Genomic DNA, 17,576 nt, shown 5'->3' with positions numbered 1-17,576 from the left:
ATAGCAAAAATAGAAACAATAAAAGTGTACAAAAGGGCAAGTGTTCCAATGTTTTTAATATAAAAATGTCTTTAACATGAACACGTCTCAGATTACGTCTCTTATCGAGCGCTCATTACCGTGTCTGAGAAACATGAATGCCATATGAATGATAGACCGCATGATCGGGATTGCCCACACTTATAGAAAAAGACTCAAACATGAAAAATTCAAAAGCAAAAAAAAAAGAGCAAAAATATAAAAGTGCTCATTTTCTATATCGTAATCCTGTTTTTTTTCACTTTTCTACGTTGTGCTCCAACATATATCACTTTCAACACTATAACCCAAATATATTTTTTGTTTCTATATGGTAACCTTGTCGTTATCCTGCCATTAAAAAATTCCGTTAGTGGGGCCCACTCTCTATTATTAATATTTTTTTATCGATTTGCGCGATGAAAATTATTCCGTCAAAGGTTTTAGGGTCTATTTTGGCCTTTAGGGGTCCAAATTAAGCTCAAATTTGGCAAAACAATAATGTAAATGCCTCATTTTGCTTATTAAGAAATGTCTCGATTTACGTGTTCACATTTTAACACACAAAACAAGGCATTTACGTTTTTCTTTTCGTGAAATCTGAGTTCAATTTGGACCCCAAAGGACCAAAATAGCCCCCGAAACCTCTGATGGAATATTTTTAAACGCTCAAATCGATAAAAAATTATTAATAAATGGAGAGTGGGCCCCACTAACAGAATTTTATAACGAGAGGATAGCGACAAGGTTACCATATGTAATCAAAAAGTATATTGGGGTTACAGTATAGAAAGTGATATATGTTGGGGCACAGCGTAGAAAAGTGAAAAAAAGAGGGTTGCTATATAGAAAAACCCAAAGAGAATTTAAAAGTGAGAAACCTCAAGCATAATAATACAAAGAATCAAAAGCAAGGTTGCACACCTTTGGGGCTAGTCTAGGGTCTTGAGCTTTTATGCCCTTCTTCTTCAAACCTTTAGCCTAACCACGTTACAACCCTTAAAAATACATTTTTGAGGTATACACACACTTGTGCGAGGTTCGGCTAGAGCTACGTTTGGCCTGATTCCTAACGGATACGTAAGCAACCTCACATCGAGGTACGGCCGTAATAAAAATGCATTCATATTCACATTCACACACTCACACCATGATCATATCAAGGGATCCCTTGTGCTCATCCCTATTCATGTAGAGCTAGACTTGGGGGCTTGATCCTTACATTATTAGCCTACCCAGCCTAAGAGTCACCAGCATTTGACTCTTTTCAATATATTTTTTTCACACACTTAGCCCTTGTGGCCTAGCCTTAGTGTCACTTTGACACACTGCACAGATATATGACCAAATAGTCCTTCCGTTAGGAACCCTTTGTCGTGAAATCTTAACACAACGTCGAAGCACACTTTGTCATAACAAAATCACTCATCACTCATCATTGAACCACAAAGTATGAAGTACTTAGCCTCCGCGCCTAAGTCACCTAAATACTTTCATTATCAAGTCAACTAGGATAGTCTAAGATGCTACAATCCTTGTACTGTCAGAGACAACGTTAATGGATTAAGCCCATTCAACATGCACCTTCAAAAACTTCGCTTCTTTCTTTTTTCGCGTCTTTCTTTTTCGGGAGAAAGTCGGTACCCTCCACAAAAATGACGGAAATTTTTGTTTTGTTCTTCATTTTGAGTCATGTACATATCGAGCTTCATGAGTCAACACTATGCACACACGAGTCACACGAAGTAAGTCATCATTCAAGTTTATACCTTGAGTCATGTCAAGTCAATGAGTCAAGCAACACTAAGTCATTGGTCAACCCTAAAGAAAGATAAGCAATGTCCTATAGTCCAAAATATAAATGCAGGTACATTCAAGTGAGCTAGAACATTCCCGGATTTTTTTCGAAAAGCCGCGAATGAAAACCTGACTCCAGTGTCAGACGACAAGGCTGTCGCCTGGCGACAAAATCTTTCGCTTGGCGACAGAGTGAGAACGCGGCAACAATATGTTCTTGCGAGTGCCGGTGCAGCGACCAGATGCGTAGTCCCATATTGGATTATGCGGACCTCATAAAGTAATTTTGGGTTCCATGGTACGCCAATTAGCCCCTATAAGGAAATTGACAAAATTAGCCCCTATAATCTTTCTTTCTGTTTTCAAAAACCTGCTCTATTTTATGAAAATATCCAATCCAGTTTAGTTTGGTCCATTATGAGGGTCAAATAATGGTGTAGTTGGATATGGTTCGAAAAGAGCTTTCCAACGATATATTATAAGCCCAATTCCGATGAATAATGAGGAAGTTATGACCAAAATACTAAACTAGGCCTGGTTTGGTTCTTATATGCGGCCCAATGATCTAGGGGAGGGCCCATTATGAATTATCATTCCTAATTCAATTAGGATTGATTATAGTCTTCAAGAATCGTCTAGAAGGTTCTTTTAAATCCTAATGAGATTATAATTGATAATTATGTTTATGAGTTTTATTTGGAATAAAAGAAGTGTTCTTTTTATGAAATTACGATTTTAACCTTCGTACGGATTTTACAACCTGATTTTATCAAATAGTAGATTCCGCGTTGAAAATGCGTGGAAAATCTTCTTCATTGCCAAACAACAGGTTTGTCACCTGGCGACAATTTCGTCGCCTGGCGACAAGCCCTGTTGTTTGCGACAGAAGCGTGTTTTATTCCTTTTCGAACTCTGATTCGTTTATATCAATTTCACACTATTTTCTTATAAATAGGGTCCCTGGATCTCCGTTTTCAAAAACCAATTCTTATCTAGAATTCTCTGATTCTTCTCTCTCTCTAAGCTACAACTTATTCTCTCTCTCCCTCTTTCTAGTCTAGCCTTTTACAAACATAATTCCTCATACATTAGCACTAGACACACCTAACCAGTTTCGAAGTTGCCTTCTCCCTAGACGTGAAAGGTTTGGTATTTTTGAGGGTTTGGTCTCAAATCTCTATTTCAATTATTTAATTTAATTGTTTGATTTTATTGTTTCCTTGAAGTTACTAACGCGTGTATTTTGTTATTAGAAAGAATTCCAAGGCATCCAAGTATGTACTTTAATTTTTTTTATTGATCTTTGATATAGAAATCATGTTTAGGTTGTTATTTTGATTCCTAGTGTCATTTTAGGATGCTTTTCCTAGTATCATGTTTAGGGTAATGAATAAGTTTCTTATATCAGTTATAATTTCTATGATACTTCTTATTTTCTTTCCTAAAATCATGTTAGGGCTAAAGCTATGATTTTTTATGTTTAGTGACATGCTAGGATATGTTATAATCTTGTTAGTATAATGCCTAGGATCTTGTATTATTATTATGCTTTATTTTTAACATGAACACTATTATTCTTAATTATAATTGTTATGATAATTATTTTGATGATGATTATTATGATTATTGTTATGATTATGATGTTGCTTGATATTTATTATTGTTATTGCTTGATCACGCCTTTTATGCATGTTTAAAGGGAATTTGTACTTGTAATCACAGTTAATACGATAATTAATAATCTTGTTAGGGTTAATTTGATTATAATTCAAGTGATCGCCAATAATAGTTTTGTTTGTGTAATAATATTCAACCAACATAGATAAACAAGTTTAGGGTTAACCTATTGATTGCATGTTAGTCAGAAAGCACACATGAATATGAGAAGAATAATGTAGAAGCCTATTATTAGGGCAGATTCTTTCTCTTTTAGATTGGATTTGTACCTTCATCCACGAACATCCAGTCTTGGTTCCAGGCCTATGGGAGTTGACGATATCATGGATCGTTAAGGGATGTAACCTTCACCCCATGAACGGTTTACAAGTTACTAAAACTTATTGGCGACTCTTTTGCTCTAGCTTCTTTCCCTTTGGACGCCACCATGCTTAAGTGTATGATCACAGTGGGGCTCAAGCTTGGGATAGTGCTTGAAATATTCCTAACAAAGAGCAAAAAGGAAAAATGTGTTATATGTTCAAATGTCCTAATTGGAGGTTGATCAAAAGAAGAAAATTTAATATTGTGTTTCAATGGAAAATAAAGTTTGTTATTCACTCAAGTTTACATTGTTATATGTTTGTGAGTGTTGGGATTCGTTTGTTATGATTGGAGTTGTTTGGTGAATTTTTGGTGGAGTTGAGTTATGTTGGAGATGATTGGTCATTATTTATTTTTGACCTTGGTTTTATTAGGAATTTGGCTCCCTTAAGCATGTCTTTACTCTCACATTTTCTTAAATTTATCCGACCTTTTACCCTAGCCTTACATTACAAACTTTGAAGACCTTTCGACCTTTGTGCGTAGGGTTGTGTGAATGTGAAATTAGTTGTTTATCAATGCAAAGAATGACTTGAAATATTCCTAGTCGACTATTAAGGTTGAGTGTAGGTTTTCTTAAACATGCAAGAGTGTGAAATGGGAGGGCATTGTTCACGTAAAGGGATTGGTATGGAGAGCGATCGAGTCCATCTTTTACTCGCCACATAAATAAGAGTTGAGTGTGTGAGCACTAGTCTTGAATTCTATATTCTCTTGCGGTTTGTTCTATTTGACAATTGTTAGGGAGGATGAGTGATTGGATGGATGATATTGGTTGATGTTGATGCATGCTTGTTGGATTTCCCTTGAATTGGTTGCTCTTGATTTTGACTATTTTGGGTGAGGCATGTATTTATTTATTCATTGATGAGCTCTTTGCATAGGGACAAGCAAAGGTTTGGCTTGGGGGGGTTTTATATGTCTGTTTTATATAGTACTTTATCCCCGTCCCTTGGTCATAGTTGGTAGTGTTTTTGGCTCTTTAGAGCCACTTTTATTACAATTGGTGTTATCTGGTGTTTTCGTAGTTTTGTAGGGAATTTCACTTTTGGACCATTTTCCCGGGATTTTATGGAGTGACTACGAGCATTGGAGGAGCACGACCATTTTTCGTAGCCCAAGGCCGGTTAAATTCATCAAACCTATTATTAAGGGCTCGACTTTAAAGATACCGAGGCATTGGACCGAGTGAATAAAGCCCTAAGGAGGATAATTGATTTGGGCCAAGTCACGAGCCCAATCAAGAAGTTCAATGTGCCTAAGTGCCCTTGCCCGACCAAAGAGATCTCGCCCGAAGGCGCGCCCACCGGGCGGGGCGAAAGAAGAAAAGAATTCATTGACCCGATCTTGCACTTGACCGGGCGCGAGATAAGACTTCTGATTGAAAAAGGCGTGCCTGATCGGGTGGTGTGGCGCCCGACCGGGCGCGTGTCTCTGAAGAAGGTTTAGGCATGGTTTAGTTTGTTTAAGTTTAGGATTTTCTTGCTTAATATAAAAACTTTTTTGTTAAGCAAGTTTAGGACTTCTTTTAGCTCTTCTCTTAGACTTTCTCTCTCTACTTAGTTTTATTTCCTCTCTTATTTTCTCTCTCTTCAAATTTACACTTTGTTCTTGATTCAACTCATTATTTCCATTAACTTCGGTAACGATTTCTTCCTTATTAATTTCAGTAATTTTATTTCTTTAATTTATCATGACTTGTTTAATTGCTTTGATTAGTTTAGATTTAATTATGTATGAGTAGTTTTCTTTCTAGGGTTTACGGGGATCCATAAATAATATGAAGGGGTAATTTATTGTTGGTAATTGTCAATTCTTAATTAATTTCCTATTGATTGATTTAATGCTATGCAACTAAACTTGCGCAGTTCTTTTATGTACGAGTTCAACAATGTTGATTCAAGATTCGAGAGATGAGAATTGATATTTAAGCTTAATTTTAATAGGCGGACTAATTTATAAATTGTTAAGTCGAGATTCGAGAGATGAGATTTAATACCGGTAAATTAACTCTATGACTGTAATACGTAGCAAAAGCTCTTTATGATCTGATTAATTGATGCATTGATGATTGATTATTGTGTTTTACCTTGGAATATTATTTATTGGTGAACGTATGCCTTAGGTCTTTTATTCATTGTTTTCCACCTACTTTTATTTATCCCTACTTTTATTCTTCGTAGTATAGTTTCTTTATATAACAACAAATTTGTAACTTAATAATTTAGATTACTCTTAATTAATTAGGAATAAATTGACTTGTTTTCCTATGGTTCGACCCTTCTTCCCTATCTGCATAGTTAGTGGACTTAGGAATTATTTTTGATAAGGTAATACCACTTTAGCGTGTCAGTTGCACTTAGATTTTTTTAGTGTGATTCATCATCAATAAATTGGATAAATAATTATGTGAAAAATTATATTCAACAAATCCCTTAGAACATTGGGAAAAGGATATGGCATTTTCTAAGATAACTCTAACAAATCCTGATAAAGATTATTAGAGTAAGACAAATGGTCTATACCTACCATGATATACAGGAATTTGATGAACAAATAAAAGAATTTCTAAATAAAAAGCTAATTAGAAATAGCAAGAGTCCTCATAATATTCCAGCATTCATGGTAAGAAATTAAAATGGAAGAAGAAAGTATTCCATTAACTGGGTTTAGTGCCCCTCAAGGGTAGGGTGAGCATGGGACGGGTACTAGTACCGTTAATACTAACGGTTTGGGTACCCGATAAACAAAATTCCTAAAATTGATATCCATAACCCGAACCAATAAGTTTGGGTATCCAAACTTCGAGTACCCGGATTTTCGGATCGGTTATCGGGTATCCAATAAGATATCCAATAATGATAATTAAACTTAATTATGTAGTTATTATGATATAATTTACCACTAATTAACAAAAATATCATATGATTTTTACCAAATTATTATTAATATTACTAATCATTGATATTGTAAGGTAATTATAATGTAAAGTTAGAGTTTAGATTTTTAAAAAATAGATTTTAGTAAGGAAAAATAAAACAAAAAAAAATGTTTATCGAAACGGATTGGATCGGGTAACAGTTAATTAATTTTAAAATGATACCAATAACCATACCCGATAACTAATTATCGGAACGGGTACCCAAACCGTTATGGTTATTGGATCGAGTACCCTAATTTCAGAACGGTTATGAATCGATTTTTTGGGTTTTCGATTTTTTGGGTAGTTTTGCTCAGCCCTACTCAAGGGCATTATAAATGGTTAGTAATGTCTTTTGGATTAAAAAAGGATCCACAAATATTTAAGAGAAGAATGGATAATACTTTTAGAGAACTTAATCATTGTTGTTTGATCTATATAGATGATATTTTAATATTCTCAAAAGGATTAGAGCAACATGAGAATGATCTTAAAGCGGTAACTAAAAAATGTGCTGAGCATGGTATCTTGGAAAGGATAAATCACTAGTAGAAAAAAGCTCATTTGCGTCGCTCATTTATAGTGTATTTGCGTCACTTCTATGAGCGACGCAACTGCTCGCGACGCAAATGACTTTTAAGTCATTTGCGTCGCTCCTAGAAGCGACGCAAATAAGAGTCATTTGCGTCGCTCCTTTATATAAAGGAGCGACGCAAATGACTCTTCTGATAAACTTCTTTTTTGTTATTTGCGTCACTCCTTTATAAAGTAGCGACGCAAATGACTCTTATTTGCGTCACTCCTTTATAAAGGAGCGACGCAAATGACTCTTCTGATAAACTTCTTTTTTGTTATTTGCGTCACTCCTTTATAAAAGAGCGACGCAAATGACTCTTCTGATAAACTTCTTGTTTGTTATTTGCGTCACTTGTTTATATAGGAGTGACGCAAATGACTGACTAGACAATACAAAATTGTTGTATTTGCGTCACTTGTTTGTTTAATGAGTGACGCAAATGAGGTGATTTTTTTTTTAATTATAATAATTGCCTTGTATATGTTTGTAGTACCTGTTTTCCTTACTAGTGGTATAAAGTAATATGCTAACGCTAATATATTGAAATTAAAATGCAATATTATTGAATAATGCAAATGTAAATTTCAGCGGAGTCTCCTTTGTAATTTGGCCTACCCATAAAATTGGGAATGACGACATTATATTAACAACCTGTCCAATAATTTACATCTCAATATCATAAACATTATACTCATCATCCCAACACCAATTAACCAAAATCATTCATGTCAAGCCTATAATCCAAAACAAGAGTCCAACATGCGCTAAGTGTAAATCTAAAGTTCAACATTACATATAAAATACTCTGCCCAAATATCTCGAATCTCATTTATCTCCTCCTCGGTATACGGTGTAAAGCTTGCACTAGACAATGTTGTCAATAGTCCCAGCGATTCACCAATCTTGAAGGCTCCTGCTCTCATAACTTCAACAGTAGAAGGACCTATAACAGCTTTAAACTCCAAATAATAAACTGAACAAATTAGTACTTGAATCTTATGCAAAATGATTGTAATAAGATATTAAGTATTAACCAACCACATACCGCCAAAAAAAAAAAGAAAATTCACATATTCTTGAACAAGAAAAAGGGTAGTATTTATACACACAAGCCTTCATAATCTATGATATATTTGTGAATAAATTAATATTCAATGTTTCTTTATCTTAAGAAGGTTGTGGTCTTGTGGATATCCTGTTGCACGCAAGACGCAACACAAAATGGCAATGTTAGTCTCTCTTAATTGATGTAATTATCATTAGACATCAAATATCGCATAAAATGACTCACTATAAAATATCGATAAAATCACTCATAAACCAAAACTCCACTAATTATAACTATTGACCTTGGAAAAAAAAGGAAGATAAAAAAAAAATGGGCCATAGTGCTCAAAGTATGGTCATGGGAAAGATGAATGATTAGAGTACACAGCAACAACTACTATCTAAAGTGAGGCAAAACTATCTAATGTATCACCATGCTATAATTTAAGATAATTATTTAGTGACATAGCCTTCACAATACTCTTTGTTACCTAACAGTGACTATTTTTCCTTCATGAGTAGTTGTATTATGATTAATAATGTCTCCTAATTAAAATTTCATGGTATAGATAGTATTGTTTAGGAGTTGGGGTTGTATAAGAAAAAGAATAATACATCTCCTTAGAAAATTTCACATAAGTGAAAACTCTATAAGAAAATGAAGGGTGTTTCAAATATTTTCTTAGATTGTATTAATCAACCTCAAATTTCATGCTATAGCTAATACGGTTGAATTGAGCATTTCCTAAATAAAGATATGCTCTATACTAAGATTACTAACAAGCCACAAATAATACAGCTTCTCTCGAAATTAAGAATCTGCCATATAATTAAGAATCTGCCATATAATTAAGAATCTGCCATATAAAATTACACAAGCTCCTATCGAAATAAATTATACTCCCTCTGTTCGAAATTAATAATTACAACTATTTTAAAATGTCCAAATAAAGGCGTCATATATTCTAACGTGGATTGTAAGGTTTTATATAAACTACTAATATGCCACATTGCAGCTACTTTAAAATAAGTGATGGGCTTTATCATGTCAATACATTTAATCAGAAACCGCTAGAAAATGTGACAACAAACTTGAAAGATGGAGTAATACACAGGCTAGACTGAACTTGGTGGGGGCACTATCATCAAAAGTTCAAAACAACAGATGCAAAGATATCAACCAAGCAATGCAACAAATTTACATAGTAATGAACACATACAAAGATGAGAAGAATCGAACAAAATTTCATGAACTCATAAGAGACCTTGGCCGGATCAACAACAAATATCCTTGAAAGCAGATGTTGACATTCTGGAGATATATGTACATAGTCAGGAATAGAGTATTGGACATTTAAAATTCGCTGCACCAGCAGAAATCACTAAGGGTCAGACAGGCAACCAAAGAAGCCACCACCTTGGTATATAAAATAGTAAATGACTTACATGTATTGTTTTGCGATAATTTTTAGGTTCCTCAGGGTCCTCAAATAGGTAAGCCCCGACCAACATTACATACAAAGTTACCCCACAAGACCACACATCTGCAATCTGAAATGGCATGGAAGCAAAGATGAATAAGAGTATTCAAGTGTAGCAAACTAGCCACCACTTAATAGTCTTAACATCAAAGAGTGCAGCATGTTTAAATTTCCCACTTCTTCAAGAACTGGTAATATGTGATACTCGTAACAATGTAACATAAATGGCAATTTATAATAGCTTTTGAATGACAAGCTTTATCCAAAACATTAGTAGTCATTTATAGTAAGTGTGTCAAAGATGTGCTTTTTTCATTTCAATACTATAAAATATCTCTTATATTAACAAGAAAAAAAAAACCCTTAAAAAAACAAACTGATCCCAAGAATCACCTTTGATACAAGAAAACAAACCAGATAAATTGAGCACAGATGGGATTGATTTCTCTCACGGATTCACAAGTGAAATATTTAGAAGTTAGATGAATTTTCTTGGCATGTATGGGTAGTTTTACTTGCCTGAAAAACATGAAAGTAGTGAGTTTGACAAATACACATTACTTAACAAAAATTACAGCAGCCCCATCAAAGAAAACAAAGTAAAAAGCTTTATGCTTACTATTCCAAACCAACTTGTGGTGATAGGTACTACCGCCTTAATCGTTTGTCCACAACCAGAACCTCGAGCAACTTGTGGAATTCACTTCCGCATAATTAAGAATCTGCAATATAAAATTACATATATTAAACCAACAAAATTCAATCATACTATAAAATATTTTCTAATTAATGAATTAATAGTAAACTTGAAATTAAACTACGTCCTTGTTCAAGTCAGATGCTACATTCTATCTACCATGAAAATATTGAAAATTTTCTTTTTTGAGGAAATGAAAATATTGAACATAAATAGAAGCAATCTTACCTTAGGTGAAATCGACTTCACAAATTCAACAATGTCGAGCCTAAATGCAGTTGATTTGGAGGAGCGAAGACGGTCGAACTGCTATGGGTTGGTATCAGTTGACATGTTGTACTCATAATCAACCTATCAAAGCAAACAGTTGAACAATTTGGTACCCATAACTCACAGTAAGAGAAAATTTATTTTATGAAAAAGGATCCATTATCAGAATGCCCATCTTGGCTGTTGGGCATTGTAAAAAGCGCAGAAAATTTAACTTAAAACAGAAAATTTAACATAAAACAGAAACAATCTTAAAACAGAAAATTTAACCCACAACACTGTATAGTAATTTTGAAAATATTGAATATAAATAGAAGCAATCTTACCTTAGGTGAAATCGACTTCACAAACTCAAAAAATCCCAACATTGCTCGACTATGAGGACAGTAATTTTGCTCGAATTTTTTGGGGTTTCTAGGGTTCGAATTAATGGGGTTTTGATTCGATTTTTTTGCTCGAATTTGCTCAAATTAATGCTCGATTTTTTTGATCGAATGTGCTCGAATTAATGCCCAGAATTTGCTCAATTTTTCTGGGTTTTTTTTGGTGTTTTGCTCGAAATTGGGGGATTTGTAGCTCTGAATTTTTTCCGATTATGGGTGTTGATTTGATTACGGTTTGGTTGTTGAATTTGTGGGGGTTTTTTTGGTCGAATTTCTGGGGATTTTTGGGTCGATTTTCTGGGGGGTTTTGGGTCAATTTTCTGGGGGTTTTAGGGTCGAATTTCCTTGAATTTCTGGGTGATTTTTGCTCGAATTTCTTGGGGTGTCTGCTGGGTCGAATTTCTGGGGTTTTTTTGCTCGAATTTCTGGGTGTTTAGCTCTTGGAAATCGCTGTCTTGGAAGATAGGAGTAGTAAAATGGAGGCAGCTAGCAAGTGAATCAGAAATAACCTAAATGCAAATGCGTTATTTGCGTCACTCAACTAATAATAAGTGACGCAAATAATTAAAAGTATAATGCTGCACATTATTATTTGCGTCGCTCATTAGTTAAAGGAGTGACGCATTTTAATTCTATCACTCATTTGCGTCACTTGTCACTAAATGAGTGACGCAAATAACATTATTATATGCGTCGCTTCAATAATTAAGAGCGACGCAAATAACAGAAAGCTAAAATGTATCTGACTTTTGCATCGCTTCTTGGCTAATGTGCGACGCAAATCACTTTTAATGATGCTAAAAAAAAGCATTTGCTTCGTTCTTTTGTATGAGTGACGCAAATAAGGCGACGCAAATGTACGTTTTTCTACTAGTGAATGTGTCTACGCTAAACAAGAAATTGAGTTTCTAGGATTAGAAATTAAAGTAGGAAAAATAATATTGCAAAAGCATATTTTAGAAAAGATTGAAAATTTCCTAGATAAAAATGAAGATAGAAAACAACTAGAAAGGTTTCTAGGATGTTTAACCTATGCTTCTGATTTCATAGAAAATCTTGCTCTATTAAGAAAACCATTACAATAAAAACTCAAGAAAGAAATAACATGGAACTAGAAGAAAGTGATTCAAAAATTATTTAATATTTAAAATCCATGTGTAAAGGTCTTCGTGTACTAACACTACCTACTAGTGAAGATGATTTAATCCTTGAAACAGATGCTAGTAATAAGCACTGGAGTGTTAAATATCAAAGAAGAAGAAAAACTTTGCAGTTACAGTAGTGGAAGTTTTAATATAGCTGAGTTAAAGTATCGTACAATGCAAAAGGATATTCTTGCAGTAATTAGAGGGATTAAGAAGTTATTAATCTTATTAGCCCCTAAACAATTCTTAATAAGAGCAGATTGCAAATGTATACTTGGTTTTGTTAAAAAGAATTTGTCTAATATGTAAGTGCAAGGGAGACTCCTGCGTTGGCAATATTGCCTTAACCAATTTTTTTTTTGTTGAACGTATACAGGAAACAAAGAGTTCTCTGGCAGACAGCTTGACCAGAGAATGAGCTAATGTCGTCAAAGAACCTCAAGACAACACAAAAATCTCCTACATACTAAGTTCAAAAGATGGATGTAGAGAGAAAAACTCTCATTGATGAATCAAAAAAAGCCATGGAGCGGGTTTCACCCTCTAGTTAGGCCTCAATGCAAGGCTTGATCATATTAGCAAAACAATGTTCACAAGATGGTTTAATCAAGGGTTGCCATCGGGCAGTCCAAATTGCCCAAATTATGCCTTAACCAATTAATATGGAATTCCCCGTCTAATAGTGGATTCTTGTTCATTGATCTAAGCATTATATTCTGACCACCCCCTTTTGCCTTCATAAATAAAGAGGATCACAATTTGCAATGATTCTTTACCGCTAATTCTTTCCCATAGATTCAAGACCTCTAGTGGTAAACACACACCGATCACATCATAATTATGTTGGAAATAAAGAAAGGAAATTCAAAGGGTCGGATATGGGCGCCTGATCAGTCGGGCGATCGAGAAGAATCGTTAAAATCTGGAGTTTCGAGCCCGACCGGGCGCGAGAAGAGTTGTAAAATTCTAGAGTTCCGCAGCCCGATCGGGCGAGCTCCGCCCGACCATGCGCGTGTTTATCCGTTGGACTCCAACGGTTCCCTTGTATTCCTTTTCTTGTTGATTTCTTGTCCATTTAAGCGGTTGATTATGGTGTTTTAATCACCATAATATTTCTGATTTCATTTCCTTTTCATAGAAGATTTCTCAATGATCTTTCATCTTCTTCAATAATTCATTTCTATAAATTGGAGGATGTTTTTCTGATTTTTAGACATACAAGAAATATATACAAAACACAATAGCTTAAACACATCTCTCTTTTTGACATAAGATACTCGACTCCAACCTTCCACCCAAAATTGCATTTGTGTGGAAGTGGTGTATTAACCTTAGGGAACGTGCTGGCGTATACAATTAAGCACCGTGGTTGCGCCAGAATTTCGTTTTCAAGTCAGTGATTTGCATCACGACACACCTGTTTTGTTCTTATGTTTGTAAGTTCATCTTTTCGATCTTGCTTAATATTTCAATACTATTTGTTCTAGACTTCTTTCTTATTTACAACAAATTATACTGATTAACTATCCATATCTGTATCCTTGGTCACTTAACAGTATAGCCGTCATAATCATAGGTGAGATTGCATTGCTGCATCTCAGCTCAAGGGAATTTTCCCTTGCAAGGAAGAACCTTAAACCAATTTCATTTTTCCTTTTACATGAACCTTGTGTCGACTGTTCTTTTTCTGGTGTTGACCCTTTAAGTCACAAAATTAGTGCAACATTGGTGAGCATCACATATATTTTTTACTCATCAGGGCTAAATTCAGAACAAGTATAACTTCCTGCTAATAAACATGCAAATCTGAAGTCAGAATTTGTTTCATTGAAAATAACATTGTCTCAGATTACTTGAACAATACACTTACAGAGTACAAACCTTCCAGTATCAAATGAGTTCACAGTTAATAAAACATTTGTACATTAACACCCTCCACAATTACAGAAGATAAATCAATCAATCCTCGATCATTTTCATGTATACATCTACCAAAAACTGATGGAGATATTACCAACAACTAACTAAATCCATGTAATGTAGTACATTATACTAGGAATTAAGTATTCAGGCTTGAGCACGTTGTTCATTGTTGTTGACCTTGTTGTTGTTATTGCTGCTGCTGTTATTGTTGAGGTTCAGCAATCACAAGGACACAATTAATTTGGGCTCGAACATTGTGCCATTCGTGTTCAGACCAATTCAACTCAGTAAAGTTCTGACCACCATCAACATGTCCGAAGACAGTCCTACTTCCAGGCCAACAATGGTCAGGTGGTGTTGGTACTATCGCTGCTTCAGCTAGCTGCTCAGCATTGACAAGGCCGGCAACAGTCAGCCAATATTGATACACCACGCCAGCAAATTCGGACCAACTATCAAAATCGTCTGCAACTACATTGGTGTTGTGAATCAATTTCAATTCTGAATTCGCATCATACTCATAAATCTTAAGTCTCTGTCTCTCCACCAAATACCCATTATTAATGTTTCCGTTGTCATGTCCTCCAACATTTCTATTGTTAGCAGCCGCTGCTCCGTTATTATTTCCAGCATTTGGTTGTGATTCCGGTACACCATTATCATAACCCGCGTTACCATTACCATTCGCATTCTGGTAGCCCGGCAAATTACCATTTTCTGGTGCTACATCAGCTGTTTTCCGAACCTGAAATCATGAACATATATAAGTTCATTCATTCAGTCAGTTTTTCAGTTTAATTAAATGATTTCAATACACTAATCTTAATTAAATAGAGCATCAAAAGACTTACTGAAATAACATAATCTTCCACTTTCACGCTCATAGGAACTAATGAAGCTAAAGCACCAAAACTTCCAATTTCATCTAATAGTAAAAATTAGATCAAATCCCCATCATTAGATGAAATATATTGATCGAAAATATTATCAACAATTATTAAATCTAATGAACTACTTAAACCATTAATCTTTAATCACAAGAGACAACATTTATTTATTTATGTGAAAGCAAGACTTACTACTGTTAGCTCCCATCTTTTTGGCAAGTCCAATCGAATTTCGAGAGCAGCAATCATCGAAATTTGCAGTAGTCTAATCAAAGATTATCCAAGAAACCATCATATCTTTGCTACTTTCAATTGCATTATTGTTTGAAGAAGCAGCAGCAACCATTTCTATTAAACAAATTAAAAACATCAAATCTATTACTGATTTAAAAACCATAAATAGGCAATGCAGTTGAACGATGTAGGATGAAATTCTACCCAGCAATATAAATCAACTGACATAACAAACTTTAATTACCAGAAATCAATCACAAAATCACTTCATAATTTTAACTTGTGATCAAGTTCATCTATTTAATATGTAACATATATAAATGTTGCGCTTAAAATGGTTTTAGTACTAAACTACTGAATGTTGAAAACAATTATAGAAACAAACAAGCATATCATCATAAGAATAGACTAACCGAATATGAAGAGTTTTGTAGAATTATCATCATCAATTTGCGAAATGCGATTAAAGTTGATGATCATCAATTCAGAGGACTTCAAGAATGAATAATACACATCAGAATCTTGAGCTTTTTGGGTAATCTGAGAACGTTTTTCAGCAACATTTACGATTTGTGGGTTGAATTCAGAGTAGCAGAAAGAGGGAATCATTGAGTGATTCATATTTTTTGGGGTTAGTTTGAATTTGGGAATGAATTCTGGGTTAATGCTTGAAGGTTCAGTCATGGTTGAGGAAGTTGATTGAAGAAGAAAAAACAGATTATAGAAGAATGAAACAATAATTTTCAAGAATCTTCGTTAACTCTTAATGCAAACGACGAAGTTGGTTTAATAAGAGAACGGAGTAAAGAGAGTAGAATGAAAAGTTGATAAGAGGGGTTTTTTTATAGTTACATGTTAGTTACTTTTACCGCCTAATTGCCTTTTAGTTAGAGTTTGAAAAGTTTTCTCCACATAATAATTTACTTAAATTTGTCACAATACATATACAATTAGGGGACAATAGAATAGGCGAAATCCCTATTGCTCATCGTGAGAAACAAGGCTTGTTTCTCATGGGGGTAGAAACGACATTTCGCCTATTATAAGTCACTTGCTGGACAACTGAGCTGGCCTAATAAAACTGACGTGTTTATTGTTGGTGTGCCCGCTGTAATACTTGCTGGTATACGCCGTTATTCTTTAACGGAAATTTGAAATGGTTACTGGGCGAATTCATGGGTAAAAATACAAATTCGAATCTGGGCGACTTCACGGGTAAAAATACTAATTCGAATCTGGGCGACCTGAATTTCAAACTTTCTTACGGCCGAATTAAAGTCGAAGATGAAGAGGAGAATCTCCAATTGAGCAGAAACATTATATCCAGGTTCTCTCTGATTTCAATTTAAATTTTTTGATTTCAATTTCAATTCGAATTGGCTTCTTGGTTTTCCTCAATTCGTACTGGGTTCTTGTTTCTTCGAATGATGTAGGGTTGAGGGTCGATTTTCGGTGATTGTTTCAATTGACAGAATTAGGGTTGCAGCCACTAGGTGAAAAAAGGCAATTGGCAGCGGTTCAAACCCGGTCTAAGGCACCGGTTTGAACCGCTGCTTATGTGAGGGGTGCCAAAAACATGGTTTTTGGCACCGGTTCAAAACCGGTGCCATAGGGTGTAATAGGCACCGGTTAACCGGGGCCATAGGGTGGAATAGGCACCGGTTAATCGGTGCCTAAAACTGCTCTCCCGCCATTTTTTTTTTATGTGGGGGATAGTTTAGGCACCGGTTGCTGCCTAACCGGTGCCTATTAACCAATTTTTTTTTTTTCGTTTTTTTTTTCCATCGTGCAATAATATTTTTAAAAAAAAAACCTGCAATAATAATAACCTGTAATTCCAGCAGTTATATTAAATATAATAATTAATAATTTTATTATTATAATAACTAATAATAATATTATTAATTATTATATACAAAAATATACAAAAAATAATATTAGAAACAAGAATTCAATTATATATATAGATATAATAAATATTCCCAAACGCAATACAAAAAAAAAAAAAAAAAAGTTGCTTACATATACAAATAATAGTAAGTACACATATATAATGAATAATAAGTTATATAGTTCAAAAGTTAACATAAATAATTTACAATTATACAATGCCATTTACATGTTGAAGGTGATAAAAGACGCCAACATGTCACGAAC

At 34.5% G+C, this 17,576-nt stretch overlaps 1 long non-coding RNA gene across 1 annotated transcript; it reads right to left on the bottom strand.

Annotated features, from left to right (window-relative positions):
- Positions 1 to 8,056: 8,056 nt before the first annotated feature.
- LOC145556126 (uncharacterized) lies at positions 8,057 to 11,353 on the bottom strand. Its single transcript, XR_014091761.1, has 6 exons — positions 11,174 to 11,353; positions 10,806 to 10,928; positions 10,500 to 10,602; positions 10,274 to 10,399; positions 9,774 to 9,950; positions 8,057 to 8,869 (listed from the first exon to the last, which is right to left on the bottom strand). It is a non-coding gene; the product is annotated as an uncharacterized LOC145556126 (long non-coding RNA).
- Between the last annotated feature and the right edge of the window lie 6,223 nt (positions 11,354 to 17,576).

This window comes from Chenopodium album, chromosome 8 (genome assembly GCF_948465745.1).
Source record: "Chenopodium album chromosome 8, dcCheAlbu1.1, whole genome shotgun sequence".
Classification (NCBI taxonomy): Eukaryota; Viridiplantae; Streptophyta; class Magnoliopsida; order Caryophyllales; family Amaranthaceae; genus Chenopodium; species Chenopodium album.
Note: the sequence above shows the minus strand (reverse complement) of the source record. Positions and strands in the feature narration are given on the sequence as shown.